This window comes from Hevea brasiliensis, chromosome 7 (genome assembly GCF_030052815.1).
Source record: "Hevea brasiliensis isolate MT/VB/25A 57/8 chromosome 7, ASM3005281v1, whole genome shotgun sequence".
NCBI classification, from domain to species: domain Eukaryota; kingdom Viridiplantae; phylum Streptophyta; class Magnoliopsida; order Malpighiales; family Euphorbiaceae; genus Hevea; species Hevea brasiliensis.
In genome coordinates, this window is record NC_079499.1 from 62,970,338 (window position 1) to 62,977,681 (window position 7,344).

Genomic DNA, 7,344 nt, shown 5'->3' on the forward strand with positions numbered 1-7,344 from the left:
CAACCAAAATGTTGACTTTTTCATACATAATAAATTTATTGAACCTAAGTTCTCAAAGATACCACATTTTGCATTCAAAATTTGTTAGAATTAATCTCCAAATCCATTTCCAAGCCTAGCACTAAGGGGGTAGAAATTTCAGATTTTGTGCCCTAACATCACTGTTCCATTAGGGACTGTTACATTAAGAATTTGAGGAAATGGTAAACATGAAAGTTGTTCTTTATTTTGTCTAGTTGAATTTCTTTTTTTGAATCACTCCATTTGGAGTTTTGTAGCTCCAGATATGGTCCAAAAACCACAGCTGGCCGGATTAGAGAACTGCAAAATTTACCAAATCTACAGTACCATGAACAGTGAATGCCACTGCCTTGTTGAATAGGTTCTGGTCATATTTTGGGGTAGGTTTCTTCATGAAAGTTGTTTTTCTATGTCTTATCTTGTTGTTGTAAAAATTTCAGGTCAATTGACCCATTCTACAGTGAGTTATGGCCAAATAAACAGTTACTGTTCATTTGGTCATTCTGCAGAAGCTGATTGCAGGGTATCCGGATTGGGGCCAACTTTTGGTCCTCTTGATTTGGTCTTTTGGGCATGGTTTCTTCAGCAAAATTGTGCCATTATAAGTCTAGTTTCATGTCCAATTGGCCAAATACAAATTGAACCTACACAGCCAAAGATATGGCAGTCCAAATAGGCTGGACTCACAGCCTCCCTGCTGCTGTCACTAGGCAGCCTGCCCATTTCACTTTGCCATGCAATAGTTCACTCCTAATTATGGTCAGCTTACCTCAAATGGTCACTAATTGACCATTAGAATATTCTTTAACAATTTCATAAGCAAAGTCAAAAATTCACTCCCAAACCCTAGCTCAAATTCATGGTTTTGTACAAACTACCCTAGTTAACTAACTAAATCAATATCCTTATGTTTATATGCTTTAAACATGATTTCTAGTTCACTCCAAGTCCATCAAAAACACTCAATCCTATTCCTTCCTTAGGGCAGCCGAAATTCATAGAGTACATATACATGAGTTTAGTTCATTTAATCTACCATTTCATAACAATTTCAAGTTCCTAACATGAAATAAAAGAAATACTTATATAAATAAGCACTAACCTCACTTGAGAGCTTTTCAAGAGCTCAAATTCTTCACTTTCTTTCCTTTTCTAGGCTGCCAATCACTTTCCCAAGATGAGTGGACAAGTTTTAATGAAGAGACCTAAGGGTTTTAGGGTAAGAAATCAAAGATTGGAAGGTATAAAAAAAATAAAAGCTATGCAGGAAGAGGAATGGATTTTCGGTTGGTTGAAGATGAAGAAGGAGACCAGAAATTTTTGGTCTATTTTTGACTCTTTTAAGTGTTTTAAGAATGCTTGTTAACTTGTGATTGGTTGGGAGTAAGTGAGTGACATCATGTGATGTCATTATCTTTAATTTTCTTTATTTTCTTTTCTTTACTTTTCTACTAACTTCAAATTAATTTTTCATCAACATTAATTTATATTTTATGTCATAATAATTATTTACTCAACTGGACAAGTGGGCCAAAAATCATCTCTGAAGGCGAAATGACCAAAATGCCCTCCGTTTGGCTTAACGGGTCAAAATTGTCTGTACCGATTGAAAATTTTCTCTAAATATTTTCTTGGCATTCTAATGCCATAGGAACCTCAATGACTCTTCTCTGGAGTCCCAAAAATTATTTTATGAATTTTTCCCCGAGTCTAGGGCTCCTCGTTGCGAGAACCGTAACTTCCCTCTGGTTACCCATCGGCAGGCATGGCTCTTTTAACTTGGTTGTATTTTATTTCTAAAATTTTTCCTAAATTTTTCTTATTAATATTTTAGTTAATTATGGTTCTGACTTTAGTTTAAATATTTTTAGGACATTCTAGTGTCCAGGACCAACACCGATCCAGAGCAGTGGAATGTCTGGAGTTGCTAACGGGAGGGTGTTACAACTCTTCCTCTAATTTAAATTTCGTCCTCGAAATTTACTGGGTGTTTTAGGTTATGAGATAATTCTTTTACCTTTCTATTACTCCATCTGTCTACTTCTTTTGTATATATGGTACTATTTAGTTTTTTTTTTTTTGAATCTATTATTATACACTCAGGCATATCATAAAGGAAATACTTTACCTCAAATTCACATCTGGGGCTTCTTGTTCCTCTCCGACTTGGGTAACATTTGGAAGTGGTGTTACTGTTATACTTGGTTCTTCCACGCACTGCCCTGGTCTCTGTGGTAAATTCTTCTTAGGACAATCTTTCAGACGATGGTCTATGGCCCCACATCTATAACAGGCTCCAGTCAATCTCCTACATTCACCTTTATGCCACTTGTTACAATGGCCACATTTTCTTGCTAATCCTGGCGCACTCACTACTTGTGTTTCTGGTTGATCTCTTCTGGGTCTAGATCTCCTACTTTGATCAGATGTCTGACTTAACTGTTCTCTCGGCCTCTTATTACTAGATTGTCCAAATTTCCTCTTTTGCTGATCACCACTCCTCTTTTGTTCCTCTTTATGAACACAGCTAATATATTTCTTTCTGAACTCTATCAGAAAGAATTCCCAAGTTACGTTGGCTGGTGGCACTACCTTGGTTACGACATCCCACCATCGATATGCAGCTTCTTGTAACAATGAAACTGCACACTCCAAACTCGCTCGTGTGCAATGGAGTCGCTGCAAGACTCTTTCGATCCTTTCTAACCAATACTCACCGCAGAATCGTCTTCCTTTCTACCATTGAAATCTACTCCATATTTCCTAATTTTTCCTAGAGGTGATTTCACTGAAGCTGTGGTGGAATAACCCCAGTCATCTGTCTGAAGAATTCAGTCATCTGCTCAAACAAGGCCTGTTGGGGTTGTACAGGCACCTCTTGCACTGGTGGAGCAGGATCTCCCTGATTTCCAATATCACTCCCAGTTGGGATACGACTTACTACTTCTTCTTCTACTGCCCTCTGCGATTCTGAGTCCATACCTTAACCTAAAATAACCAAGAAAACAGATCTGCATTAGTGTCACCTCAACTCATATAAATGCAATGCATGTTATGCACACAATCTTATTCTATCTATCTATGCCTAGGAACGCCTAAACCGCGCTCTGATACCAATAAATGTAACACCCCTCACCCGACTACAGTATAGCCGAGCAAAGTGTGCTAAATTCGGTGCCGGAGCACCTTATCTTATCTTACTTTATTCCTTTCATAATTTGATCTCATTATATTTTAATATTAATTATTTTTCGACGGAGAAACTAGCGGAGTTTTCCCTATTTTATTACCAGTTGACGTATTTTACTTGATACCTATAAATGTAACACCCCTCACTCGACTACAGTATAGCTGAGCAAAGTGTGCTACATTCGGTGCCGGAGCACCCTATCTTATCTTACTTTATTCCTTTCATAATTTGATCTCATTATATTTTAATATTAATTATTTTTCGATGGAGAAACTAGCGGAGTTTCCCCTATTTTATTACCAGTTGACGTATTTTACTATTTACCTGTTTGAAAATTTCAATAATATTTTACAAATAAAATCTCATCAATTATTTTCATAACCATCTCATTCATATATCTCAATTTCATATTCATTTCCATGCATTATCTATATATTTCAAATCTGTCTTCGAATCCATACAATCTCATTCATGCTCAAATCACATAAGTAAAATTTTCAAATTTCTTTAATTTACATAATTTCATAATTTACATGATGTATAAATTAATTACATATGAAAAAGCTAATTTATTAAATTACATTACATTTCTATTAATTACCTGCTCATAATCTACATTATAATACAATATCTAGCATTTTATACTAAATACAAAATATGATCTATATGGGCCCTATCTACATGCATTACTGAGGAGGTGACAACCTTGAATACTTGAGCACTTCACAGATCCGACTCCAAAAATCTTAGTCAAAGTACTGCATGAGGAAACAAATCCATCGCGCTAAGCATTGCTGCTTAGTGGTGCAATAATAGAACAAGAAAATAAAATATACAAATAAAGAAAGAACGAAGCATAATTTGAATATCTAAGAATTAATTTAATTTAATACAATGTGTCTAATATTAATTATCTTTTGTTCTCATTTGTTTCGCTTTGGAAGCGTTTAATTCCGAAATTCACAATAATAATGTACGATATACGGAATTAGTAAAAATACTCAATTTATATTCATATAGCAAGAGAAGGTACATTTAAAATATTTAGTTAAGTTATACCTATTTTTGCAACTCTTTTGTCATTTTACTTAACAATTTTTATGTGGTTTGGATCATTTCATAATTGTAACTAATTCTTTTAAAGTCTTATTAACTCATTTATTTGATTTCTAATATTTTTAATTACTAATAGTCTTAATTTAGTTCAATAATTTACACTACCCAAGTAACCTACGACAGGTTGACTAAACTGGATAGCGGGTCGTTGGCACTGGACACCGCGGTGCCTCGGGCCGTCATACCATGGGACGCAGAACGTCAACCACGTATGCAGTCAGTATGGCTAAAAAGCCATGATAACACATAATCAGGCATAAAAGCCATGAATGTTGGCATAAAGCCATGAATGCAGGCATAAAGCCATGAATACAGGCATAAAGCCTTTCGCAGTACTGCTAAAACAATACCCTATTGGCATGCCAAACTATCCAATCTGACACACATTCTAGGCAATACAAGGGCACATAATATCATTAAATATTAATATGTTGTGTTTTATGACTTCATTATTTCATGATAAATTTCAATTATGATTCATACATTCCTTTCTCATTTATACATTCAAAAATCTACTTATGTAATTACAAATTTTTATATTTCAAGTTGAGTTACTAATATTTTATGAATTCCATTTGTAATGGGCATATAAGCCCTAACTATCTATTTACATCAATTAGATGACTTATTTTTCATGTTTCCAGTAATCCATGAAAATTTCATGGACTTCAAATTTATGCTCTTAATTTCCTTTTAACAATTTTGACTAAGATGCATAGTCCACATTTGTCATACCATTCTAAGCATTTAAGCTTAGAATTGGTTCTAGGTCTTCATCTTAATTTGCTAATTATTTTGATTACTATTCACCTTACTAGTCAACCAAAATGTTGACTTTTTCATACATAATAAATTTATTGAACCTAAGTTCTCAAAGATACCACATTTTGCATTCAAAATTTGTTGGAATTAATCTCCAAATCCATTTCCAAGCTTAGCACTAAGGGGGTAGAAATTTCAGATTTTGTGCCCTAACTTCACTGTTCCATTAGGGACTGTTACATTAAGAATTTGAGGAAATGGTAAACATGAAAGTTGTTCCTTATTTTGTCTAGTTGAATTTCTTTTTTTGAATCACTCCATTTAGAGTTTTGTAGCTCCAGATATGGTCCAAAAACCACAGCTGGCCGGATTAGAGAACTGCAGAATTTACCAAATCTACAGTACCATAAACAGTGAATGCCACTGCCTTGTTGAATAGGTTTTGATCATATTTTGGGGTAGGTTTCTTCATGAAAGTTGTTTTTCTATGTCTTATCTTGTTGCTGTAAAAATTTCAGGTCAATTGACCCATTCTACAGTGAGTTATGGCCAAATGAACAGTTAGTCATTCTGCAGAAGTTGATTGCAGGGTATCCGGATTGGGGCCAACTTTTGGTCCTCTTGATTTGGTCTTTTGGGCATGGTTTCTTCAGAAAAATTGTGCCATTATAAGTCTAGTTTCATGTCCAATTGGCCAAACACCAATTGAACCTACACAGCAAAAGATATGGCAGTCCAAACAGGCTGGACTCACAGCCTCCCTGCTGCTGTCACTAGGCAGCCTGCCCATTTCACTTTGCCATGCAATAGTTCACTCCTAATTATGGTCAACTTACCTCAAATGGTCACTAATTGACCATTAGAATGTTCTTTAACAATTTCATAAGCAAAGTCAAATTTTCACTCCCAAACCCTAGCTCAAATTCATGGTTTTGTACAAACTACCCTAGTTAACTAACTAAATCAATATCCTTTTGTTTATATACTTTAAACATGATTTCTAGTTCACTCCAAGTCCATCAAAAACACTCAATCCTATTCCTTCCTTAGGGCAGCCGAAATTCATAGAGTACATATACATGAGTTTAGTTCATTTAATCTACCATTTCATAACAATTTCAAGTTCCTAACATGAAATAAAAGAAATACTTATATAAATAAGCACTAACCTCACTTGAGAGCTTTTCAAGAGCTCAAATTCTTCACTTTCTTTCCTTTTCTAGGCTGCCAATCACTTTCCCAAGATGAGTGGACAAGTTTTAATGAAGAGACCTAAGGGTTTTAGGGTAAGAAATCAAAGATTGGAAGGTATAAAAAAAATAAAAGCTATGGAGGAAGAGGAATGGATTTTCGGTTGGTTGAAGATGAAGAAGGAGACCAGAAATTTTTGGTCTATTTTTGACTCTTTTAAGTGTTTTAAGAATGCTTGTTAACTTGTGATTGGTTGGCAGTAAGTGAGTGACATCATGTGATGTCATTATCTTTAATTTTCTTTATTTTCTTTATTTTCTTTTCTTTTCTTTTCTACTACAAATTAATTTTTCATCAACATTAATTCATATTTTATGTCATAATAATTATTTACTCAACTGGAAAAGTCGGCCAAAAATCGTCTCTGAAGGCGAAATGACCAAAATACCCTCCGTTTGGCTTAACGGGTCAAAATTGTCTGTGCCGATTGAAAAATTTTTCTAAATATTTTCTTGGCATTCTAATGCTATAGGAGCCTCAATGACCCTTCTCTGGAGTCCCAAAAATTATTTTATGAATTTTTCCCCAGGTCTAGGGCTCCTCGTTGCGAAAACCGCAACTTCCCTCTGGTTACCCATCGCTTGGGCACCGGCTCGTTTAACTTGGTTGTATTTTATTTCTAAAATTTTTCCTAAATTTTTCTTATTAATATTTGAGTTAATTATGTTTCCTGACTTTAGTTTAAATATTTTTCCGGGCGTTCTAGCTATCCGGACAGACACCGGTCACCGGAACATTAGAATGTATGGAGTTGCTACCGGGAGGGTGTTACATAGTGCAAATATGTGATAGTGGTAATAGACCATTTCACAAAGTGGGTAAAGGCTGAGGTAACTGAAGGCTAGAAAGCCTGGAATTTAGGGCATTAGAACCTTGAATTTCAAAAATTAATCTAGGGTTACATTTATCATGCTTGATGAGTTATGTGCCTAATCAATTTCTAATGCCCAAATGCATACCAAAATACATTTTACCATGCATTAAACTTTCATTTGCCATCAAGA